This window comes from Oryctolagus cuniculus, chromosome 3, assembly GCF_964237555.1.
Source record: "Oryctolagus cuniculus chromosome 3, mOryCun1.1, whole genome shotgun sequence".
Classification (NCBI taxonomy): Eukaryota; Metazoa; Chordata; class Mammalia; order Lagomorpha; family Leporidae; genus Oryctolagus; species Oryctolagus cuniculus.
In genome coordinates this window covers 101,964,723-101,992,240 of record NC_091434.1, presented here as the reverse complement: position 1 = coordinate 101,992,240, position 27,518 = coordinate 101,964,723, and the positions used below count along the sequence as shown (strand labels likewise).

At 36.4% G+C, this 27,518-nt stretch overlaps 1 protein-coding gene and 1 non-coding gene across 10 annotated transcripts in view; one reads left to right on the top strand and one right to left on the bottom strand.

The window, feature by feature from the left end:
• Positions 1-27,518, bottom strand: part of LRP1B (LDL receptor related protein 1B) — a 2,140,503-nt gene that overhangs the window by 652,229 nt on the left and 1,460,756 nt on the right. The window lies entirely within an intron of this gene.
• Positions 17,477-17,583, top strand: LOC127491888 (U6 spliceosomal RNA). The gene has a single exon (XR_007920820.1). It is a non-coding gene; the product is annotated as a U6 spliceosomal RNA (small nuclear RNA).

Below are 27,518 nucleotides of genomic sequence, written 5' to 3'. Positions count from 1 at the left end.
TGAATCTGGAAAACGACATACTTAGTGAAATAAGCCAGTCCCAAAGTGACAAATATATGTTCTCCCTAAACCTGTGATAACTAATAAAGCACCTTAAAGGCAATCTGTAGAAGGGAAATTGACACTTTGAGAAGCAATGACTTGAACAGCCCTTGTCTTGACTGTTGAGAAACACTTTTATTTTTTAACTTTTTACTTAACATAGTGTTAAATAAATGTGTGAAGTCAATTAAAATAGACTTCAGTGGAAAATAAGAGTGGGAATGGGATAGGATTGAGAAACAGGGGACGAAGTGTGGATGCTTGCAGGCAAGGTGGGAAGAATCACCATGTTCCTGAAGTTGTGGTTATGAAGTATATGAGGTTTGTACTGTAAAGCTGCATAGTTCCTCATACATTTCTATGGACTTACTCCTAATCATACAGGTTAAAAACTTGCCATGGGGCCCCAAGCCCTCTTAGGCTGGATGTTAAAGATACCATCTTTTTTTTTTTTTTTTTAAGATTTACTTATTTATTTGATGGCAGAGTTACAGACAGGCAGAGATAGATGGAGAGAGAGAGAGAGAGAGGTCTTCCATTGCTGGTTTACTTCCCAGATAGCTGCAAAGGCCAGATCCAAAGCCAGCAGCTTCTTCCATATCTTCCACATGGGTATAGGGGCCCAAGGACTTGGACTCGAACTTGTGACCACATGGGATATTGGCACTGCAGGTAGTGGCTTTACCCATTACACCATGCAGCAGGCCCAAAAATATCGTCTTAAGTATTAAAGTGATCATATCAATGGGATTGAGTGTCTGTTAATAACAATAGATATAATTAAAAAGGAATGAATGCTCCAACATGGGAAGCAGTCCACACAGCATATTCATAGAATGACAATCATTTTAAATAGCACTCAACTTCAGAATCAGCACTTAAAATCATTCTGTTCTGGCTGAAAAGACCCTGAGAGCTTTTCAGGGACAGAAAGCCAAAACACTATGCCAAAAAATTTCCTATATGAATTAAGCCAGTCCCAAAGGGACAAATATCATATGTTCTCCCTGATCAGCGACAACTAACTGAGCACAAAAGGGGAACCTTGTTGAAGTGAAATGGACACTATGAGAAACAGTGACTTGATCAGCTCTTGTCCTGACAGTTGATGTACAATGTAATACTTTATCAATTTTAGTATTTTTTTTGTTCTAGTACTATTGGTTGAACTCTGTAATTAACACACAATTATTCTTAGGTGTTTAAATTTTAACTGAAAAGTGATCCCTGTTAGGAATTTGGAAAACATTATGCTGAGTGAAATAAGCCAATCCCAAAGGGGCAAATACCACTTGTTCAGTTAGAAACATACCAGGGGATTCCAATTCAATCCCATCAAGGTGGCATGTACCAATGCCATCTCCCTAGTCCCAGTGATCAATTTCTGTTCACAATTGATCATAATGATAGGACTAAGAACCAAAGGGATCACATAAACAAGAATAGTGTCTGCAAATACTAGCTGATAGAATAAAAAAGGGAGAGAATGATCCAACATGGGAAGTGAGATACATAGCAGACCCATAGAATGGCAGATGTCCTAAACAGCACTCTGGCCTCAGATTCAGCCCTTAAGGCATGCGGATCTGGCTGAAAAGCCCATGAGAGTATTTCAGGCATGGAAAGCCAAGACACTCTGGGGAAAAAAAAAAAAAAAAAAAAAAAAAAACCTAAATGAAAGATCTCCACGAGTGAGATCCCAGTGGAAAGAACAGGTCATCAAAGAAGGAGGTACCTCTCTCTGAAGGGAGGAGAGAACTTCCACTTTGACCATGGCCTTGTCTAAATATGATCAGAGTCAGTGAACTCATGGGGCTTCCATAGCCTTGGCAGCTCATGACAAGAGCCTAGGGTGATTACTGAGGCCATAAACAAGAGTGTCAATTTGTTAAGTCAACAACAGGAGTCACTGTGCACTTACTCCTCATGTAGGATCTCTGTCCTTAGTGTGCTGTACATTGAGATTTAATGCTATAACTAGTACTCAAACAGTATTTTTCACTTTATATTTCTGTGTGGGAGAAAACTGTTGAAATCTTTACTTAATGTATGCTAAACTGATCTTCTGTATATAAAGAGAATCGAAAATGAATCTTGATGTGAATGGAAGGGGAGAGGGAGTGGGAAAGGGGAGGGTTGCGGGTGGGAGGGACGTTATGGGGGGGAAGCCATTGTAATCCATAAGCTGTACTTTGGAAATTCATATTCATTAAATAAAAGTTTAAAAAAAATTCAAAAAAAAAATTTTAAAAAAGGAAAAATGTAAGTTGCTTACAAAATAGTACAAAATAAGCTTATGTCATACTTTCCTTCAACACTTCTAGAAATTAGAAAACATTGTGGTAATGCCCATGAAATGCCTGGAGAAATTATGATCAACCTAGATTTCTTCATTAAATTACTAACTATCAGAATGTGTGTGTGTGTGTGTGTGAGTATGTGTGTGTGTACGTATGTGTAGCATTTGGAGATTGGTATATATCATGAAGTTTACCTCTCATGAACATTTTCTTAAGTAGAAATTGGAAACAGAGCTTGAACAAAATGAGAAAATAAGTCAACATAATGATATGGAATCTAAAAAGCAATAAATTTTCAAAGCCATATGGTAAAACCATCCTCAGGGGCCGGCACCATGGCTTACTTGGTTAATCCTCTGCCCACAGTGCTGGCATCCCATAAGGGCGCCAGGTTCTAGCCCAGGTTGCTCCTCTTCCAGTCCAGCTCTCTGCTGTGGCCTGGGAAGGCAGTCGAGGATGGCCCAAGTGCTTGGGCCCCTGCACCTGCATGGGAGACCAGGAGGAAGCACCTGGCTCCTGGCTTCGGATCTGTGTAGTTCCGGCCATAGCGGCCATTTTGGGGGTGAACCAATGGAAGGAAGACCTTTCTCTCTCTCTCTCTCTCTCTCTCTCTCTCTCTCTCTCTCTCTCACTGTCTATAACTCTACCTGTCAAATAATAAAAAAAAAAAACTCAAAATAAATGTAACAAAAAAAGCATAAGGAAGATAATCAGTATAGAGAAAAGAAGAAGAGAAAGGGAGAGGGATAAAGGAAAGAGAAGAAGAAAGGAGTAAGAGGAGTCACAGAGGAAAAAAGGAAGATAATAACGATCTCAACTTAATTCTAGATAAAAACAAAAAATTATACAAATAAACCACGAAAATGTATGGAGTTAATGAATTACTAAAACTAAGAAAGATGATCCAGCTGGCCTTGATGTTATTATTCTTTCCAGTGATCTAGGAGTCAAAACTCTGGAACAGCAAAGAAAAAAATGTAAACCTAGGATATAATCCTGATCTAGCTTAAAGTTCCAGTAAACACAATTTACTCTTTTCTGCTTTTAAAGTCACTGTTTTAACAAAGCAAAGTGGACTTGTGTTGGTTGCAGTTTACCATGAAAATATTGGAAATTTTGCAATATAAAAGTATAGTTAACCAAAGTTTCTACATGCAAACAAGATGAAAAGGAGATTAGAAAGAAAAAACACCTCACTATAGAAATGAAAAATCAGAAGACAATTATGTAAACTATTAGAAAACTATTGAAAAAATCAACTGACATCAAGTATAATATTTAAAGTTGAAAAACAGCTGACAGGAAAGCAAAAGTTATTATAAAACTTTTTTTAACATATTTATTTATTTATTTATTTTTTAACTTTTATTTAATGAATATAAATTTCCAAAGTACTGCTTATAGATTACAATGGCTTCCCCCCCATATCGTCTCTCCCACCCGCATCCCTCCCCTTTCCCACTCCCTCTCCCCTTCCATTCACATGAGGATTCATTTTCGATTCTCTTTATGTACAGAAGATCAGTTTAGCATACATTAAGTAAAGATTTCAACAGTTTGCTCCCACACAAACATAAAGTGAAAAATAATAGATGATTTTTTAAATGATGATGAAATCAGATCAGACCTATTGTCATGTTTAATCCCAGTGAGAGTCAAGTTGGGAATTGATAATTTCTTCTTCTTTTTTTTTTTTTTTTTTTTTTACAGAAGATCAGTTTAGTATACATTAAGTAAAGATTTCAACAGTTTGCACCCCCATAGAAACACAAAGCGAAATATACTGTTTGAGTACTCATTATAGCATTAAGTCTCAATGTACAGCACATTAAGGACAGAGATCCTACGTGAGGAGTAAGTGCACAGTGACTCCTGTTGTTGACTTTACAAATTGACACTCCTGTTTATGGCATCAGTAATCTCCCTATGCACCAGTCATGAGTTTCCAAGGCTATGGAAGCCTTTTGAGTTCACTGACTCTTATCTTGTTTAGACAAGGTCATATTCAAAGTATTATAAAACTTTGAAAGAAATGTTCTAACTTTCCACCATGAAATTAATGTGCAATACTAAAATTGAGAAACAAATAGCATTGATTTAAAATATCATCTAGAGTGTTTGGTATTAACCTTAGAAGAACTAACAAGCATCTATGAGAGATTTGTCTCTGAGAAGTGGAGCTGAGGATGAAGTTGTTAGAATAACAGATAATGCTGCAGAGAAGATTATCTTTTGTGTGATTTTTGTGTTAGGATGGATAGATCACTTCAGAAATAAAATTTGTAAAATTTCTAAAAACATTGAATTAAAACAAAAATTAAATTTTAATAAAAATTAAATAACAAGCATTAAAAATTAAAATTAACATTAAAATAAGTCTAGGATTCAGAACCCACTGGGCTTGCCTCTCCGACAAAAGGAGTCCTCTCTTGTTGGTTTCAGGTTCCCACAGTACCCCAGGTTTAAACTGTCCCCATCTGTGTTCTCAGCGATAACACTTCTCCACTGGGACATGATGACTGAGACTAAGAGCTACAACACTGGGAACACAGAGAAGATGGGTTTTAGTCATAACTGAACGTCCTACTCTGAGAAGGAAGACGCTCCCTCCTTATCTGCCTTCTAGAACCTAGTGACCCTTGAGTGGGAAGCAAATGATAACAAAACTAAAGACAGTCACAGAAAAAGGTGACTTTCCAATATGATGTCTCAACCAATTCTGTTTCAGTCGGCTAAAACTAAATGAAGCATGGCTGAGAACAAACATCCATTCAAAAATAATTTTAACAAAAAGGTCTCTGGCAACATACTACAAAATTTATTTCTGGTACAAGAAGGTAGCCAACCTGTGACAGAAAATGTTGTGTATCCAACAGCCATTGCCTCCACTGTGGCCCTGCTGGAGAAGACTATTTTGTCTGGACAACACCCAGAATGCCAGATACATCCTTTTCCAGAATCTCAGGCAGCAGAGGTGGCTAAATAACCTAATTCTAGACTAGAGTTCTGGGAGTTCTATGAGTAGCACAAAACTACGCCAAATCCTCGCACAGTTTGTAAGGGTGATGAGCTGGATTCTTCTAGGAATGGTACAGGGTTGGTAAACAAAAAGGAAAAGGTACTAAACACAAAGAATGATGGCACTGAGGTTAATGACTATGAAAGACCAGTAGAACACAGACAATTTTCATCTTAGTAGTGACCATTGTGAAAGTAAGCCCAGAAGTATCCTGTAGAAAATTTCTGTAGGTTTTCATGGTTCTCTAAAAACATATCTTACATCACCCTAATCTTGTTTTGGCTTCTTTAAATCCTCCTAATTACATAGCACTTCAATTTCAAAATTTTCTCTCAGATTTTGTACCCCTAACTAATCTGATTTTTTCCATGCACTGAGACTGATTTCCAACTTTCTAGTTTTAACATTTCACAGCATTCACTCACTCAGTTATTCAACTAATGTTGAGCATCTGTTATTTATAAAATATTATTCTATATGGTGGAAAAACAACAACAGACAAGACAACCAAGGACCATATCTTCACAGACTATGTTCTAATGAGGAACACGAACATGAAATAAGTAAATAAACCAATAGAAAAGTAGGAATTGAGGACTCTTATTCATGCTACTAAGAAAACAGGAACAGGCCAATTATTTATGTCATTTCTACACTTTGCAAAAAACCCCACTATTCTCATATTTCAAAGCACAAATATAACCTGACCCTTTGTGCGATACTTCAGACCAGCACAATACACATTGACACCTCTTTCACATTCACGCTAAGGCCTCTACACACAGGATCAAAGGCTTTTATATTTAATTGTTGCCTTTTCTTTTTTGTTTCCCTTGTACTAATTTTGATTCCTCATCTAGAGATAAAAGCACCTCAGAAGGACCCTGTCTTGTACTTCTTTATATTCTTAACAGTGCTTTGCATTCCTTTGAACTGAACATGCTGTAGAAACTCCCTAAATACCTCTGTAATAATTGGAGAAATAAATATCCCTAAAAATATCTCCCTTATAAATTCATAACTTAGAAAACATTTAAATAAGACCATCTCTCCCATTCTTTGTGGATATTATCACTTCTAAATCTTTTTTAAAATTATCCCTTTTAAAGATCCCTCTAATACAAAGGACTTTGTTTTTTACAGGATAATTATTACTTGGGATCACATTTGTTTATCCCTCCCTCCCCCTCCTTTCTTTTGGTCTCAAATTATTATTGACATGAATAGGCTAAACTGTTCAGAAATCATCAGAGAGTAAAACTGCTTATTTAAGACAAAAGTCAGTAAATCTGAGTAACTTCAATGTTATGGGATAAAGTGGAAACACCCTACTACCACTACCACCACCTATAAATTCATAGAATGAACTCCCAACTCCCAGTGCCTGAGACAGTGAAGGTATTTGGAGACTGGGTCTTTAAAGAAGCAATTGAGGGGGCCAGCACTGTGGGTAAAGCCATCCTGCAGTGCTGGCATCCTACATGGGTATTGGTTCAAGTCCCAGTTGCTCCACTTCTGATCCAACTCTCTGCTATGGCCTGTAGAAGATGGCCCAAGACCTTGGAACCCTGTACCCACAGAGGAGACCTGGAAGAAGCTCTTGGCTTTGGACCAGCCCAGCTCTGGCTGTTGCAGCCATTTGGGGAGTAAATCAGAGAGATGGAAGGCTTCTCTCTCTACCTCTGCCTCCCTGTAACTCTGCTTTTCAAATAAATAAATCAATCTCTTTTTTAAAAAAAAGAGGCAATTGAGTTATAAGTGAGCTCTAATTCAACATGATGGGTGTCTTTAGAAGAAAAAGAAACACAGATGCAGAGGAAAGGCAAGTGAAAAAAATAGGGAAAAGACACTATCCATAGCTAAGGATGAAACCTCTCAAAAAACTAACCCTGCTGACACATTGATCTCACATTCTCTACTCCAGAATTTGAGTAAATCACTTTCTCTTAAAGTATCAGGTATTAGGGACTACGTGATGGCAGCCCTAGCAAAGTAACGAATTCATTGATATAGTATAAATACCATAAAGGTATTTATGGTATGTGAAATTAGTCACTGCAATATTACTGGGAGATAGCAGATAGTCTGCCAAATTTTCTGAGTCAGCTGTGTGTGTGGAGGGGGGTGTGGAATAATATTCACTGAGCACCTTCTAAGTTTCAGGCCCTTCCCAGGCTCTGAGCATAAGCAAAAGACTGTTGATTATCTCATTTAATATTTATAAATGATGTATAATGTTTTAATATACCTCCTGTTAAGGAAAAGTAAATACAAAGTCAGGAAGTGACCTTCATAGAGGTCACATAGCACGAATGTGACATTACCTCAATTTTGGTGTTACTTGAAGTCCAATCCTCTTTCCACTGCATTGTCTTGTGCATATAAACATCTCCGATTAGACATAATGCTATGCTCACCATAAAAACATAGTTTAATAAAATTAAATTAAAATTTTATCCCAAATAGACACAGTTGTAGAAACATGTTTCAGTTATTGAGTTTTAGAACAATAATTATGAAATATTGACAATACTTTACTTCTTAAAATGTGTCATTAAAATTAGCAACTTACTTTTGAAATATTTGGAGTATGTATTTTTAATTACACCAGAAATATTGAGATGTATGATTTAAAATTAATATTCTCAAAAACTAACCCTTTCTATTTAAAATACAAAATTTAATGCCTACTTACATTTGATTTTCAGATAAATGACAAGTAATGAATTAGAATATATAAAAATTGCTATTGTTTATTTGAAATTCCATATATGCCCTATGTTTTATGCATTTTTATTATCTCTATTTTTTTTCTGGAATGTCAAAATATACAAGAAAGCAAGGAAATAAGCACTAACCTACAAAGAAAAGGAAAAGAGAGGAGGCCATGATGAAAAAAATGAATCACAGTAGTAGGCTGAAAATAGAATCTAATAACAACTCTAGTAGATAAAACGAAAATGTAGACTTGCAATAGGAGAAGGCCAGAGGTAAGTTAATTTGCACTACAGAACCTCAGAAGAGATCAGAAATTGTGTACCTGAAGACATTTCAAAATGGAGCTGTGGATGCAATTGAAAATGGAAGCATTGCTATAGTCTAAGAAAGAGAAGTCAAGGGAGTATCCTTCCTCATGTGTGATCAGAGGCTAGAGATTTTCTGGAAAACATGACTGAGAAAGACACCGAGACTAAGGATTAAGTAATCAACATTAGAGAGTGGTAAATTTGAGCATGAATTAGAACCACTTAGAGGCTGGTGCGTGGCTCACTAGACTAATCCTCCACCTGTGGCGCCGGCACTCAGGGTTCTAGTCCCTGTTGGGGCACCGGTTCTGTCTGGTTGCTCCTCTTCCAGTCCAGCTCTCTGCTGTGGCCTGGGAGTGCAGTGGAGGATGGCCCAGGTCCTTAGGTCCTGCACCCGCATGGGAGACCAGGAGGAGGCACCTGGCTCCTGGCTCCAGATTGGCACAGCACCGGCCGTGGTGGCCATTTGAGGGGTAAACCAATGGAAGGAAGACCTTTCTCTCTGTCTCTCTCTCTCTCACTGTCTAACTCTGCCTGTCAAAAAAAAAAAAAAAAAAAAAAAGAAAGAAAGAAAAAACACTTGGAGAGTTTATTAAAACAGAGATTACTGGGCCCAACCTCCAGAGTTCAGAATTCAGTGAACCACGAACCAAGAATTTGCATTTATGACAAATTCCCAGGTGATGCAGATATGCTGCTGGTCCAAAATATCTGTCTCCATGTGAGACAAACAGTAGAATGGCTTAGAAGCCCTTTGAAAACATACCTGGGTGCCACCCCAACAGATTGTCACTGAATTGTTTGAGCCTATGGCACGAACATCAGCATTGTTCAAATTTCCTTTCACTCTAATGTGCAACTCCAGGTAAGAACCACAGACCTAAGTTCTCTATTGCAAGAATAGTCCTGGCTCCCACTTTTGGAAGAAGCCAGCATCCAGGCTTATCTTCCCAATATGAGATACTAAGCGATTTCTCTTTAATGGAAAACTGCCAACCTAAGGCTGTGAAAAAAAAAAAAAAAAACAGTAATTGGAGGGATTCCCATAAAAAATGACTCAGTAGAGTTATTTTAAATGATATTTACAGTTACTAATATCGACTTCTCAAAATCCAAAATTCCAGTAATGTGTAGAAAGATTAGAGACAACCAAAAAGTACCACATGATTTAAGAATAACTTGACCCGGTTGCCCCTCTTCCAGGCAGCTCTCTGCTATGGCCAGGGAGTGCAGTGGAGGATGGCCCAGGTGCTTGGGCCCTGCACCCCATGGGAGACCAGGAAAAGCACCTGGATCCTGGCTCCTGCCATCAGATCAGCGCGGTGCGCCGGCTGCAGCGGCGGCCATTGGAGGGTGAACCAACGGCAAAGGAAGACCTTTCTCTCTCTGTCTCTCTCTCTCACTGTCCACTCTGCCTGTCAAAAAAAAAAAAAAAAAAAAAAAAAAAAAAAAAAAAAAAAAGAATAACTTGAATACCATGATATACAAGAACACCACTGTAAAGAGATCAAATTACATAAATTAATAGGGGGAAATTCTCAGAAGAGATAGAAGCAGCAGCAAAAATAGAACACAACAGAGCAAAATAGACAAAAATAAATATACTCGAGGGCTCATGGAAATCACATTCTGGAAGCAACAATAAGAGGTTATAAAGAAGGAAAAGTGAAAGAAATAAAAATTTGCACTCGTGGAAATTTAAAAGTGTTATAGCTGAAATAAAAATTCTAATAGAAACTTTAAACAAAGAAATAAAGGACATCAGGTTTTAAAATGAAACAGTCAAGTAAGTTTCTGGCAAGATGGCTGAATACACAGTATGGTGACATGACACAAATCAAGTATAAATAAGAGACTCTAAAAGTTCCTAGAGAAAATAAAATAGAATAGCACTGAATTTCTCAATTACAATGTTAAAATTGAGAGGACCATCAAGGCTGCCTTAGAAGTTCTGAGACACAATCATTTCCAAGTTGTATTTTCATACTCAACTAGTCAAATGCAAATTTAAAACCAAATATTTCCAGACAACATTGTCTTGACAAATTTGTTTCACAGTCATCCTTTCTCAGGATGCTGTTTCACTAAACCAAGGGAAGGAACGGAGAAAGAGCATGATGTATAAAGTAAACAGAGAGAACAGGCAAGAAAGAATCCTTTAAGGTAATGGTGAGTAGAGATCCAAGGGTAACAGCAGCAAGTCAAGAGAGAAAGCTGTCCATGTTCCACAGGAAAGGAGAGAACCTCAGGGAAAATGCATGTTTGGGGTAGGGCTTACAGAACTGTATCTTCCAATCCTATCGTATCAATTCAACACACAATACATGCCACTTTTAACTGGTCAACAAAATACAGCATCAACTATCAAAAGAAATTCCAAGAGTTGACATGATGCCCATTGCCTGGGATGTTGGGAATGGCACAGAAGGGTTAGTGGTGGCTTTCTCAATTGTGACCTCATTAACTACTTATCACCACAGCAGCTCCAAATCTCGATTTTCTGCTTAACTGTCTTTCTCTTAATCTTCCCTCTGTATCCAATCCCATAGAGGATATTTCTACCTGAATATAACAAAAAGTCATCTCAACTTCACATTGCCAAAATAAAAGTCATTTGATTTATCCCCATTATACTTCTTTTTCGGTAGACTTTCACAGTGAGTGGTCCCTGCTCAGTCCTCAGCAGCAGCCCCCAGTCTTCTTTCTCTCCAGTACTACACCCATTTCCTTTTTGAGGTTCCTACCTAACCTCACAAGCACACTTAGTTCTTCCTTTCTCTTTTTATTTAAGATTTATTTATTTATGTGAAAGGCAGAGTTACAGAGAGAAAGCGAGGGAGGCAGAGAAAGAGAGAGAGCGACTTCTATCCTCTGGTTCACTCCCCAAATGGCTACATCAGCCAAAGCTGAGACAATCTGATGCTAGTAGCCTGGAGCTTCTTCCAGGTCTCCCACCCGTGTGCAGGGTCCCAAAGACTTGGGCCATCTTCTGCTGTTCTGCCAGGCCATAGCAGAGAGCTGGATTGGAGGAGGAGCAGTGGAGACTAGAACCAGCACCCATATGCTGGCACTACAGGTGGCAGCTTTACCTGCTACGCCACAGCCACGGCCCCAGCCCCAGCCCCCGTCCTCCCTCCTATCTCAGAAACACTTTACCTCCTCACCTCCATTATAGAAACTGCTAAGCACAGGGCCTCAGTATGTCTCCTCTCTGCCATTACTGAGGAAACATTGTAGTGATCTTTCTAAAATTCAAAGCTGTGCATGCTACTCTGCTGCTTAACACTCACTAAGAGATTCCCCCTGCCAAACCCCATCACATGCCACAAAGACCTGCTTAATTTTCCTTGATGAGATCCATTACTGTCCCCAGCCCATGGTCCAGGAATATTGAATTGTAGTGAACTTTCAATTTTCCAGAGATAGATTAACCATATTATTGGCAAAAATGGGAAAAAGAAAATAACCAAATAGCAGCTTATTTGTAAAGAAAAACAGCTAAAATTATAGTTAACCAGACAAATATCTACATATCAGAATGAGTCTATTATTCATAATTATGTAGGAGCCATTACATTTTTACACTGTACCTAGTGCAAATCAGAAACGCCCCTCCACCTGGACAATCAGAGGCAGAGATGCTGGCTTACAGCCGTCTGTTAGTCCGGTAGCTGCTCATCTCTGCAGCTTTTCTGAAGCCTCCTGCAAAATACATTTCCCGTGGCAGTGATGGGACTAGAATTCTCTTTGCCTTGCCTTTTCCTAAATCTCTTTAATTCTTGAGTGGGGAATTTGGAGGACAGTGAAAGTGGGATGGAGAACATTGCAGAACAAAGCCCAGAATTTGCTTCAAAGCCTTTGTGACCTTGAATTGACAGGTGCAGCCCTAAACTCTTTCGATTCATTGTTACATTGAGAGACTTGCCTCATTGAGAGCCAAGGGGCAGTCTGGGGTTATACAGAGAAAAACTTGAGAATGGCAGGTAATTTAATTTCCGAGTTGATGGCTTGACTGTGATGCCAATGAATTAGTATTTGTGCAATGATGAAGGAGAGAATGACAGTGAGAGGAGGAACCCGCTGACAAAAACAAGGCAGTTCAGAATGATTGCTTGCTGGGATATTTAGAAAATAAAAAGTAGAATTTATTCAATGAAAACTGATGTTACCTATTTTTTTTCAATAGAAAATGGAAGAGGATAAAAAAAAAAACTATTTCTTTTAGCACAGATAACACAGCAGATTATCTGAATATTTTAATTAATTTCATTTGCATTAAATACTTCTTATATCACAGTCCAATTTAGTTGTGTCTTAACTATATTAACCATGCCTTTCTCCAATTCAATATTATCCCAGTTAATTGCTTAATACAGAGTTGATAGTATTCAGTTTACAAAATAATTCTAAAGCCTCCCTGTGTTTTTCACTTGCTTTGCTTAGCGTACTTCATCTGGAATCCTTACCTCTATTACTATACCCAGCTTTATTCCCATTGTCTTAAAAAAGATACACAGATTTCATGACTCAACTGAAATGGTGCCTCTATTTGGAAATTTTGCTGGATCCCAGGGTTGCTCGGTCCTTTCTTTATTAGTGTGGTCTGCATAGAACTCTAGTATTACTTTCAGAGTTTTATACCTCTTTTTAATTTAAGTGTCCATCTTCTTGTTTGAAATATGAGATTCTTCTTCTAATTTTTAATAACATATAGAGAACAAATTTCACATATTTCATAGATACAATTATAAGAAGATAATCACACTTCTCTCCCTCCCTCAATCCCCTCTTTCTTTTATTTTTTTGCAATAACATAATTTCTATTTACTTTTTACAAAAAGATTTATTAATTTGAATGGCAGAGTTACAGAGAGCCAGAGGCAAAAAAGGAGAGAGAGAGGTCATCCATCTGATGGTTCACTCCCCAGAAGGCTCCAACAGCTAGAGCTGTGCCGACACAACGCCAGGAGCCAGGAGCTTCTTCTGGGTCTCTCACATGGGTACAGGAACTCAAGGACTTGGGCCATCTTCTACTGCTTTCCCAGGCCACAGCAGAGAGCTGGATCAGAAGTGGAGCAGATGGAACATGAACCAGTGCCTATATGGGATGCTGGCACTGCAGGCAGTGGTTTTACCCTCTACGCCACAGCGCCGGCCACTTCATTTACTATAATCACAAGCTTAATGCACCACCAACTATAATGTTAACAAGTAAAGAGTAGAAAGACCAGTGTTTCATAGTAATATAGATAAGACGTCAGTTTCATTCTTATACATTTCTTGTATTCTATACTAACTACCACTTATCAGAGCTATTCTCAAAATTATTTAAGGCAGAAATTATGTTTTATTCATCCTCCTATCTCCCACACATATACCAGTGCTGGGTCTCTAGGTGGTTTTTAAGGCTAGTTCAGAATCCAGCAGAAGAGATAATATAGCTTAAAACCACACAAACCTTGTAATGGAACCTTGATGACCATCTTCCTTATAATCACAGTATTAGGTTCCTCGTCTGTAAAATGAAGGAAATTCTACCATACTCTTAAAATATGTGAATTACTTAGCCAAGTGATTTGAACAGCAAGGACAGTAATTAGTAGTTATATTAAATGAAACAGTGAGTCATCAAGAAAACTGAAACATACATGTGTAGGGACATATATTTACACGGAGGCTGCTTGAGACAAATAGTATAATTTTATCAGTTAAAAAAAAAAATGAACCTCCATGTTGTGATGACTCCCAAGACTATGTAATGTATATTCTCATTGTATGATCTAGTAGGGGCTATAAAATGTTAGATCCTTGGGGGTGGTGCTGTGGTTAAAACCGCCACCTACAGTGCCAGCATCCCATACAGGGCAGGTTCAAGTCCAGGCTGTACCACTTCTGATCTAGCTCTCTGCTATGGCCTGGGAAAGCAGAAGAAGATGGTCCAGGTGCTTGGGCCCTTCATCCATCTGAGAGACCAGGAAGAAGGTCCTTGCTGCTGGCTTTGGATCAGCACAGCTCTGGTCATTGTGGCCATCTGGGGAATGAACCAGCAGATGGAAGATTCTCTCTCTCTCTCTCTCCCTCTCTCTCTCTCTCTCTCTCTCTCTCCCCCTCTGCCTCTGCCTCTGCCTCTCTGTAATTCTGCCTTTCAAATAAATAAATAAATAAATCTTTAAATATATATAAATATGTATTAGGTCCTCTATTTATATTTGTAAATCTTTTAAACTAGTGAGATAAAGTATTCAACAGAAGACTAACCTTTGACCTTTACATATATATTGTTTAGGAAAATAAAGCAAGAGAATTATTTTCCTCTTGGTCAAAGGCTCAGCATAAGCAAGTTGTAAAGCCAGTTAACCTAGTTGATGAACCTCCCTATTACAGACTTACTTAAATTCCCCAAAATTCATTTACTAAAATCCTAGCCCCTGATCTGGCTCTATTTGTAGATTAAGTTCTTACAGAGATAATTAAGGTAAAATGAGGTCATCAGAGTGGCACCTAATCCAAGAATGATTTCCTTATGAGCAGACACTAGGGATGAACACTCAGGAAAAACACCTAAGGACACTGCAGGAAGGTGGCCGCCTGAAAGCCTCAGAAGAAACCAAATCTCTCATCTTGATCTTGGACTTTCAGTATCCAGAACTGTGAGATAATTAATGCCATTGTTTAAGTCATCCAGGCCATGTTATTCTGCTATCACAGCCATAGAAGACTAATATAATCCTGCATATCAATTTATTATTAAGAACAAATTACAGTAGTGAAGAAGCTCTTTAAAAAGATCTGCCGCAGTGGCCATTGTGTGGTGAACCAACGGAAAAGGAATACCTTTCTTTCTGTCACTCTCTCCCTCCCTCTCTCTCACTGTCCACTCTGCCTGTCAAACAAAAAACAATTCTGGCTCTAGAAATAATTTGGGCTAATACTGGTTAATCCCCCATAATAATCTGTCTGGTGCCTACAGTATACTTTGAGTAAAAAGTGCTACATAGAATCAACAGAGATAAAGGATTGAAAACTGAACACAGAATTACTATCTGTTAGGGTCTGGGTAGTTGTTTAATGGATTTGTTCTTTTTCCTTTTCTGTTGATATCCTCACATAAGTGTCACTCTGGAGAACAGAAATTCCACAGGGGTCACAAGCAGTGGTGGAGCCTTGACCTGCTGACCCTGAATTTCATTAGTAAACCTGAAGGCAGGAAGTGGCAACCCTGTGCTACTCCCTCATCATAAACGGGGGCAATTCTGCAGGTGGGTGCCAAATCTCCGCTAGTTAGTAAGGTGTGCCTGGAAGAGCGAGTATGGGGAGGTCAGTAATTAAGATCTTCTTCATAAAGTAGCTCTGGGTAACTCTTGGAGACAGGAAAAAATAGAAAGACAAGTTTAAAGCAAAGCAAGTAATTCTGATCATCCTAGGCAATTTCTGATTAAAAGTTACCTAAAAAATAATGGGCTTTCTGGTATTTTAGGTAGATAGTGATTTGAAATTATGGTAAATACTCAATTGCTATTTTGTTCTAACATGCTGACAATCCTTGAGTGACCTGATTATGCTTTCTTTAAGTCAATCAACTCTTATATCTACATAATTTAGTATGCTTTTCGATCACAATTTTCCCATTTCCAAATGCAGCAGCAGAAGCTTTCATAGACTATGAGTCAGTTGAGTCAACTTTCCGTGAATTTTTATTGCAGAAGTCAGCATATTTGCCTGTGTCAGAGTGGCCTTCCACGTAAGGCTATATAAATTTATCTATTGAATTGGATTAGGACATGAGATTGCAAAATGGCACCTTGCTATGAGAATTACAAATGGTCCATGATTTACAACAGTGTGAAGTACAAGATTGTGACTTTATGATGATGTAAAAGTGATATGCATTCATTTGAAGCTGCCCTGAATTTTGAATTGTGTGTTAGCATATCGTCTTGTTATACTGGATGATGACAGTGAGCAAGTCCACCATCACAAGGGCTAACACCTGATACTCTAAAGTGTGCTGCATGAGGCTACACTATGAAGTTGAGCATGTTAGGTGCATTAAATACATTTTCAACTTACAAGGGGTTTTTCAGGCTGCAAATCCATTGTAAGTCAATGATCATCTGTATATTGAATAAAAGACAGTTGAGAATTAGCAAATCCGGAAAGAATTCCCTGTCCTCCCCTATTTAGCCTAAAAATAGGTCACAAATTTTATTCATGTGGTTGATATAAGTTTCTGTAGTGAAACTGTACCAAGAATAGGAGAGTGACTCGTATTACCTGAGCTGGCATTGATTTTACTGTACATAAATAAACTGTACTAAAATGGCTCCTACCTTCCATTGGTTTCTCTCAAATATTTCTCAGCAACTTTACCATGATTGACCATCCCTCAAAGCCCCAACATCCTGTCCTTTGTTGAGATGGTATGATGAGCTCTCAAATCTAACCATTTATTTGAATTTCTCTTTTCTGTGAATTATGTGCATGTAAAATATCAATACAAATTATATGCCTCCACTCCTGTTAATCTGTCTTCTGTTAATTTAATGTATAGGCCACAAAATATTGAACCTAAAAGAATAGAGGAAAAGATTTCCTCCCTAACACCATTTTGTAATTTTCAAAATTAATTTTTGTTTAAATTTCTGTTTCATCTGAGTGTCCTATGTCTTTCATACAGAAACTCCCTCCATTTACTTGAGATATAATTGAATGAAATACTCTTTCTGGTAAAAAGACTCCACATAAATTAGATGCCATGAAATATTAACTTTAATAGATTATGTCCTAAATAGATCTTGATTATTATGCCCAAGTCTTAGTTTATAGGTTTATGAGAGACCTTAAAAACTGCTAACAATCTTAGAACATGGAAAGTATGGAAGAGGCTGGTATGAGAACCATGCAATTGTGAATGAAATAAAAACGTAGCTGTCTAATAAGATATCACCAGTGTGGAGGTAGAAGGAAAGGACAGAGCTGCTTTCTTCAACTGGTAGAATGCCAATGGGAATCAATAAAAACCAGAATTGATGCCAAGGTAAACATGTTAGAAATCCTGTAGACACAGGAATTCTACATTTCAGATTCCAGTGCTCATTTCAGCAGCACATGCACTAAAATTGGAATGAAACTAAGGAAATCATCATGGCCCTTGTGCAAGGACGGAAGGAAAATTAATGAAACTTTCCTTTTATTTTTCAAAATTTTCACTACTCTAACATTTTTAGTAAGATATCCCCCATTGCCTCAAGATAATTGTTTGGCTTAAGTACAAATGAAGAAAATATCCATTTTATCTTTAACTTCTCTAAGACCTTAAGCCATAATTCTACAATAAATATTCCTAATATTTTAAAGTGTTTGTATATTTGCAGATTATTTTTATAATTTACTATATTAGCATTAATGTTATATAACTTCAATTTTGTTCTCAATCTATTTCCACTTTACAGTGCATATTTTAAGCATTTTGAAAAACAAATCTCTCCTGAAAATCTACAAAGTAGCACTTTAATTCTGTTTGGAACACACTATATATTATGTTTCAGTATTTTAAAAATTACTTCAAATGACTGTTCCCTCTTGTATAATTTATTGGTCTATCTTTATTATTAAAATATGAACATCGTTTCTACTCAATGCTTGACACTTCCAAATAATTAATATTGTAAAATTTACTGACTGGAAATATATGTGAGGGTATAAATACAGATATTTTACTATGAAAAAGGTTAAATATAAATATTGTCACAAGTAAGTGATCTTTGGTATTCCCATTTGCCATGTTCCTGTCTTTTTCAAATTATTTAACATGATATATTTATTCACTTGAAAATGAAAACCTGTAAAACCTCCACATTATAGCATAATTCAGAGGAATAGTTTCCATTTGAATAATCAGTTACCAATCTACTATGTCATTACAAATCAATACTTTCAACTGAATTAGACAGAATACCTACCATCTGGTGCCTACACTTGAATCAGAAAATAAAAAATAGAACCACTGTTTGTAAAGCAAGAAGCATCCTAAAATCTTTTTTATTTTACAGTTGAGTCCACTGTGGATGTTTTATTTTAAATTTAAATCATAAAATAAAGAAAAATTCATGTAAACTTTATATAGACTCTCTGAATGAATGTCATTATGTGGTCACTTCATTGAACCTTCATTTTTTTTGCACCTGGACATATACACTAAGCACAGACTCAATATGTTAGAACTAAATCACACTATAATGGTCTGAATAGGAAATATAACTCCACTCTGGATTTGCATATATACACAGTTCTCATTTGTAATATAGGAAAAAATAGTCATCTTACTGACAGAAAAAAAAATTAAAACCTAGAGTAGTAGATGATCTGGAGATGTGATTTTTGTCATGAGACACCAAGTATGGATTTTCCCACTTCAACTACATTTATCACAACCATATTTCCCCACACACACAGGAATAAAAATAAGAAGAATAACAGCAACGAGGATGAAGGGAAGGAGGAGGAAGGTGAGAAGGAAAAGGAAGAAAGGGAAGGGAAATGTCTGCATTTAGATCGCACAGGAATGATTTGGTGGCATTTTAACTATTGCAAGAAAAACTCATCATTCCAAGGAGTTTTCTAATAAATTACAGTTTTCAAATAAATTTATTTTCAAATAAATTACAGTTAATATAATGTTGATATAGTTTCCTTCTATAACTGTTCAGCTCATATGTATTCTCTCATTCATCCAATGGAAATAAGAAATATTCTCGCTTTCACTATTTTTCCATTATACACAATACTGGAGATGATGATGTCAAATCCTTCCTTTAAAAAATAGCTTTCTTCCAAATTTAAATTTTAGCAGTCCTAATCATTCCACAAGTGTCAATTGTCTTAATGTTACACTAAGGGAAGAGTTCTCTTGTGTTTCTGGGAAGACTCATTCTTAGCCTCATCACATCCTTTTAGACAATGTTCTTTTTTAAAAAATAAATATTTTATTTTATTTATTTGACAGGTAGAGTTATAGACAGTGAGAGGGAAGAGACAGAGAAAAAGATCTTCCGTCTGCTAGTTCACTCCCCAAATGGCAGCGATGGCCGGAGCTGTGCCAATCTGAAGCCAGGAGCCAGGAGCTTCTTTCAGGTCTCCCACGTGGGTGTAAGGGCCCAAGGACTTGGGCCATCCTCCACTGCCATCCTGGGCCACAGCAGAGAGCTGGATTGGAAAAGGAGCAACTGGGACCAGAACTGGCGCCCATATGGGATGCTAGCACCACAGACGGAGGATTAACCTCCTGAGCCACAGCACTGGCCCCAACAATGTTCTTATCTCTATTCTAAGATAAGATAATATTTTTTTCTCTATGAAATCTTAGGACTCAATTCAATACAAAATAATCTCCTCACTGGCCTTCTGAGTATTGTTCATCTTGATATATTTATGTCAAAAACCATATAGAACAATGGCATCTATAATTTGAAAACTTAAAATTACAGTACTTTTTAAAAATATAAATAATTTTTATAGTCCTATGTTATTCAAATTATTTCTTGAAAGGTTATAGTTTAAATATGGAACAGTATTACAAGTAAATCTGTATAGACCTTTGTTTTAATGTTGTAAAATGCTCTGCTCATAAAGATTATACTGAAACTAGTTTTGAAAATAGTAAAAGAAATAAAATATTAATATTCTGGCACAAATTATTTTTTAAAATATATGTACATCTTGAGATTTTATATATATATGTGTATATATATATGTATGTATATATATATATAGAGAGAGAGAGAGAGAGAATCCTGTGATAATATGTCTGTTATAAAATCCAGTTTGAAGGGGTCAGTGTTGCTGTACAACAGTTTAAGCCCCTGCCTATGATGCCAGCATACTATATAACTGCTGATTCAAGCTTTCTGCTAATCGACCTGGAAAAACAGCAGAATATGGATGCCTTGATGGAGCTCCACAATCCTGGCTTTGGCCTTCCATAGCCCTGGCCATTGTGGCCATTTGGGAAGTAAACCAGCAGATGGAACGTGTCTCTCTCTCTCTCTCTCTCTCTCTCTCTCTCTACCTCTCCCTCTATCTCTGTAACTCTTTCAATTAAACGTATATATCTTTTTTAAAAAAGAATCCAAATCTACTTTGGAATGAATAAAATTTCTTACTAAAAAGGACTGGTTAAACTGTTTAGCTTCAGTTTAAATAAATAATACTAAATTATGGTATTATTCCAAGATATTTATTACATTGAAACATGAAATATAGTACCTACAGAATCTGAGGAAATTTATGTAATAACTTCTTCTGTTCTCTTGATGTATCCTCAAGCTGAAATTTAAATGCTGTTACTTTAACTCAAAATATTTTATGTGATTTTCTACTTTAAACATTTTATTATATCTTTTTCTTTTCATTCAATTTAAAAGATCTATTCATTTACTTGAAAGGCAGATATACAGAGAGAGAGAAAGAGAGAGAGAATCATCAGCTAGTTCAGTAATCAAATTGCCCCAATGGCTGGGGCAGAGCCAGACCAAGGCAAGTAGCTTCTTTCAGGTCTCCCATGTGGGTACAGGGGTCTAAATGCTTAGGTCATCTTACACTGCACATTAGCAGGAAGCTGGATCAGAATTGGAGCAGCTGGGACTGGAACTGGCATGCATATGAAAAGCTGGCATTGCAGGTAGAGGTTTTATATATTACATCACAGGGCCAGTCCCATAATATTTCTTTTTAAGTTAAAGAGTATATATTTGGCAGTATATAACAATTATATCTTTGCTAAAAAATATTAGGTATTTTCAAATATGTTATTTTTTAAATATAAAAAGCCTTGAACAATGTAAATGATTTCTCTGAAATGATTCCAGATAAAGTTAACATTTAGTAATTTACAAAAGCGAAACAATCACTATTTAATGCCTTTAACTATGATGAAGCTGAGATGATTTAATTATTCCATTTACGTTAATAAGATCATTCTCTAATCACTAATTATAATCTGATTATAAAAATAGAACCATAATATACTTTACTGTAGTTGTATTTATCCATTGTGCTAGGTAATTAACATTAAGGAGAGAAACACATTAGAACACAGCATTTTAAGGAGACAAAAATTGCTAGAAGACTATTACATATAGTCCTTTGGAGATTCCTCATAGTACTTTTAATGTAAATTTTGATGGGCTATTACTTTTCATTAGTGGTGGCTTGAGTACTTACAGAAGACAACTATGTACTGTACTTAGTGCTGGGCAAATTGCCTGAATATACTTCATGTATAACTCTTACTATAATGAATAGTGGTATGGCAATTAGAAGACTGATGGCTTAGAAAATTTAGGTGGATGTATTTGAGTTCCTTTAGGTAAGAGACATTGCTCAGTGTGCAATACGAGGCATCGTTGCAATTTGAAAGCATGACACTTAAAATATATAACATAATATGGTACTTTTAAAATAAACTGGCTTGTATTTATCAAATTATAGATGAAAATACAAGTACAAATGATTCACTGGATCTTTCACTGAAATGGTTGTAAATATAATGTCTGAGCAAATAAGATACTATTTTAATCTTTAAGAATGATGTTACTGGATGAGCTTGTCCTAATTGTATTTTCGTTTTCTCCTTTTTTTAAATAAAGATTGATGGTTGATTTACTCATTTACAAGGCAGAGAGACAGACAGAGAGAGAGAGAGAAACAGACAAAGAGACAGAGCAAGACAGAGAAATCTTTCATCAGCTGGTTCACTCCCCAAATTGGCCACAAGGGCCAGTGCTGGGACAGACTAAAGAACTCCCCCTGGATTCCTGCATAGGTGGTAAAGATCTAGTTATTTGGACCACTTTCTGCTGTATTCCCAAGCACATTGTCAGGAAGCTGGATTAGAAGTAGAGAAGCCAGAACACAAATTGGCATTCCAATACGGGATACCTGTATTACAAGCAGCAGCTTAACACACTACAACACAATGCTGGTCCCACTTGTATTTTCTTAAGCAGAACATGATTACATAACTCAGTAAGGTATACAAAACATTATAGAAATATCTAATATAATTTAACAAAGAAACAACATTTATTCTAATTCCTTATATAGACACAAACTAGGATTATTTTTTCTAATTTGTGTTAAAGACTTACTTAAAAGAAATAATGTCAAGTTTATAGCCAATGTTTTATGATTTTTTTCTACTGAGTAATATTTTGGAGGTATAAAGGTATTTCAAAAATTTTTTGGAAAAATGAAATTAAAAGATGTTTATTTGCTGTAAATATTTTGAAAGACATGTGCATGTCTTAAAATATGCATATCCATGAATTTTTAAGTTCCTTTGCATGCATGAATTTGAAAATTATTTTCATCAAAAGTATTTTTATTTCCATTTTGCACAAACTTTTTGAAATACCCTCACGTATAAGCTCAGAAAACTGGTGTCTAGAGATAATTCTCTTTCCTCCCCAGAAATCAATCTTTGTTTCTAAAATAAGTTTACAATTTTTCTAAGTCTAGACAACTTCAACTAGTAAATATAATTCTATAAAAAATATAAATCATCAAAACTTTTAATTTTATAATATTCCAGACATTTGAAATTAAACAGAATTCTTCAAAGTTAAGTTTTTTTCTAAGTAATTGTTTTCTCCATCTGACTGATTTATGGCTCGTTCCTATAAACATTAGCTATAAGAACTAAAAAAAATTATGTGTATTAGATTTTTATTGACATGAATAATCATAAGTAACTGGGTATAATAGATTAGAAATAAAGCAGAACTCATGGAGTAGAACAAATTCCATCATCACTAAGAATTTCATACACATGAAAACTACAATGTTTTTATTAAAGAAGTAAAATTATTATAGATGACTATTTTTAGCCTATTTTTCAAATGTTATTTGCACAATTTAACTATATGTTATACTTTAGAAAATTACGAACATATGTCACAGCGGGTATTTTTTAAGCACTGGAAAAGTGTCATAGATCGAAAAAGTAAGTTCTAGGACTGTGGCATTTAAAAAAGAAACCAAATTGCTCTCCTTCTAAAGGCAAAAAGTATATATAAATATGATCAAACAGTCCATTTGCTCTTCCTGTTCTCTCTCCCTTACGTGGTGTTTCCCAGACTCCTGAGGGACTCACCCCTCAGTTCCTGCTGATTTCCACTCTACTCTCACTTCCCAGTAGATCTGCTATGACCTCTCTACTTAAAATGTGTAATGGTTCTGGTTCCTTCACCCCAACTTTACCCTGTACTCCCCATTATTCTGCTCCATTTGAATATTTTCCATGAGTATCATTCACCCTCAAACAAACTTTATTTTACTTTTTCAAATATTGGAATTTATTTTCCCTTACAGGGACTATCAGTCCTTAAAGACAGGAAATGGTAAGCTGTCTAATTATATTATGCTCTGCTGTATTCTTAGCATTTAAGCAATGCCTGGTTCCTAACAGTCATGTGATAAATTGCTGCAAAAATAAATGGATCAAATTTGCCAAAAATAAGAATGCTAGCAGAATTATAGCTATGTAACTATAAAAATAAAATTATTTTTATTAAATTATATTTAAAAGTAAACAAAAAAGTACTTGTATTATCTTCCTTTCCTCTGTACCTCTTTTTCTTCAAGAAAAGTTTGTACCCTCAACTTTTATAAATACCACATTAATGTCTACAGCCATACCACCCTGAACGCACCCGATCTCGTCTGATAAATACCACATTAATTTTTTAAAGAATTTAAATTTCATCCAATACTCATGATGAAGGATGTCCAGTTGTGATACTGGGCTTCAGAGCAGATTAGTAAGAGGGTCAGGAGTTTTCTTCAGTAGTACACCGGTTTTTCAACTTTGGCGCTATTAACATTTGGTATATACAGATGCTTATTTCGTGGGGCGGTCCTGTGACTTGTAGGATTTTCAGTGTCCTATTCTCTGCCTATTAGATGACAGTGGTAACGTTACAACCTAACACATCTTCAGACGTTGCCAAATGTCTCCTCAGGGGTAAAATCACCTGGTGTTGAGGATCACTGATGCAGTAGGAAGAACTCTGACTTTGGAACCTAAAAGACTTACATTCAAGATTCAACTTTGACCTTAGGCAATCCACAGTTTTCAGAGGTAATCACAGTATCTCCAACATATAGTCACTATCTTTTAACACTAATTTGTGTAAATTGTCGAAAAACAGAGTATATACTCTCTAAATACTGGGTTTTAAAAAATACCACAGTGCAGTGGTTAAAACTCATCTTACACAGATGCACATATATTCATTCATAGAAGATATACATGCAGATGATAAAAGTTGAAGAAGTCTGTATGGGCTGTTTAAATCTAGCTATTTGTAACTACACTTGATCTTAGCCAAAAGGCCGATAAGCGATAGCTATTTGCAACTAAAATATATTTTGGAAAATAGTTAAAATCTATCTATATACAGTATAGTGTAGTATAGTATAGTATAGATATAGTAGAGCATATTATAGATATAGTGTAGTATATTATATCTATGTGTGTGTGTGTGTAATATAGATTTAATTCTACTGTATTGTGCTCCTGCTTCCCCCTTGCAACAATTTATAATGAAGCTCTAACTTCTGTTGCGATACGTTTGGAAGTTGAAACCTTGGAAGATAGTTAATTTAAGAGGCCACGAGCATGTAGGCATCGTGGTGATATTAGTGGACAGATTAGACTGAATTATTTCTTTCTCAGTAAGGATACAGAGAAAAGGTGGCAGAACAGGAAAAGATCCCTCCCCTCCCCAGGAACCAAATCAACCAGCATCTTACTGGAATTCTCAACCTCTAGAATTCTGAGAAAATAAATGCTTCTGTTTAAGCTACCTTAGTCTATGGCTCCTCGTTAGGTTACCTGAGTTGCACATACTGCATGCTACTGATATTCCATGACTCATTTAGATAGCCCTTTGTAATGGACGTGTAGATTTTTCCTGACCTTTGCTATTGCAAGTACCAGTGCAAAGTGCACTCTTGGCATGCAGCTCAGTACACATACATCCACAGAACAATTTCCTAGCAGAAACACAGGCTTTAAAGAATAAGCATCATGGATTACAAAGCTTGCTACACTATTTAGTAAGAATGTATCTAAGCAATTAACTTAGACTATGAGCTTCAGGTGGGACCTCTACCATAAATAGAGGTAATGGGCCCTCTCTCAGTGGACTACTGTGAAAATTACACAAGCTTTTAAGATTGTAAATTAAATATTAGAACTTTTATTTAGACTATCAGTTATTATTAAAAAGAAAATATATTTAGACACAGGTGTTAGACAATATTAAAGAATCTAAAACATTCCAAACATCAATTTTTTGGCTTTTTTTTATTTTCATGTTTTTATATATTTTTCTTCCCTTAAGCTGTTTAGTTCCATTGAAAACAGAAACAATCCAATATATTTCTCTTTAAAATCGCATTTTTATATTCATATGCCAGAAATGAATGACTATATAAGATTTCAAATATTTGTTGAAAAAATGGAATTAGAAGATAAGTTTATTTTAGTGAAAAAATTTTTGAAAACCATGCATAGCTTTTTCCATAATATGTATTTTCCACTAACTTGTTTAAGACCCCTAATATTTTACACATAGATAGTATTATTCATTTTCCTCCTTGTCACTTCAAATCCTTACTGCTTATTTTAATATTTGTCTCAATAAAGTATGTAATGTTTCTGACTGTAGTCATTTTACATAAACAATTTCTTGCTTTGTGTAAATATACATATATATGTAATTTTTTGAAAAAAAGAGACGAAGAAAGACACAGATAGAAGACAAATAGAGAGCTCCCGTCCTTTGTTTTACTCCCCAAATGCCTGAAATAGACAAGGGTAGGCCAAAGCAAAACCAAGAGACAAAAACTCAATCCAAAGCCGGCGCCGCGGCTCACTAGGCTAATCCTCCGCCTAGCGGCGCCGGCACACAGGGTTCTAGTCCCGGTTGGGGCGCCAGATTCTGTCCCGGTTGCCCCTCTTCCAGGCCAGCCCTCTGCTGTGGCCAGGGAGTACAGTGGAGGATGGCCCAGGTGCTTGGGCCCTGCACCCCATGGGAGACCAGGAAAAGCACCTGGCTCCTGGCTCCTGCCATCGGACCAGCGCGGTGCGCCGGCCGCAGCGCGCCGGCCGCGGCGGCCATTGGAGGGTGAACCAACGGCAAAAGGAAGACCTTTCTCTCTGTCTCTCTCTCACTGTCCACTCTGCCTGTCAAAAAAAAAAAAAAAACTCAATCCAGGTTTTACATATGGGTGTCAGGGACCCCAAACACTTGTGCCATCACCTGGTGTTTCCTTGCACTTATAGGAAACTGGAATCAGGAGCCAGAACTGGTACTTGAAACCAAGTATTCTGATATGGAACGTGAGTTCTGTCAGTTAGGCCAAACACCCACCCCTGAGAATATACTTTGATTACAGTAGATGAGGTGTTTGTGTGTGGCAGATTGCTTTATTTATTCATATGTTTTACTGTTATTTATCGAAATGTGGTAAGTAGAAAGCACTTCGCTGTGTGTTATCAGGGATGAACATGAATAAAAAGCATGAATTATGAAGTGAGATATTTTCACATAAGTTTATTGTAAGAGGTCAAAAAAATAGTCCCCTACCTTAGGAAAATTCAAACAGGTTCAGAAGTGTGAAAGAACTTAAATCATATTGAGGTAAATGTGAATTAGGTCTTGAAGGGTAGATGGTATTTCATCCATGATGACAGCTAATCAATATGGAAATCAGTCAACGAACAAGGAAGAGCAAGGCAAAGAAAAATAAGTAGGGACTAATCAGATACAAAGGAGCCAGTTCACTTGACTATAGTACATCTCAATAAAGTTAGGACAGAGGAGAATTAAAGGAAAAGGATAATTATAGCAAGGAAACCTGGAAGTCTCTGCCTTATAGTTCAAATGACACTGGACTTGAATCAAGTTTCCTGACCTAGAGTCTCATAATACTGCATTGTAAGACATCTTATTGACTGTAAGTTTCTTTATCTGTAAGGTGATACAAATAACTGTGACAAATAAAATTTCAAAAAAGAAAATGAAAAGAATTAACATTTCAGAGTAAGTTCCAATAGCCAAAATG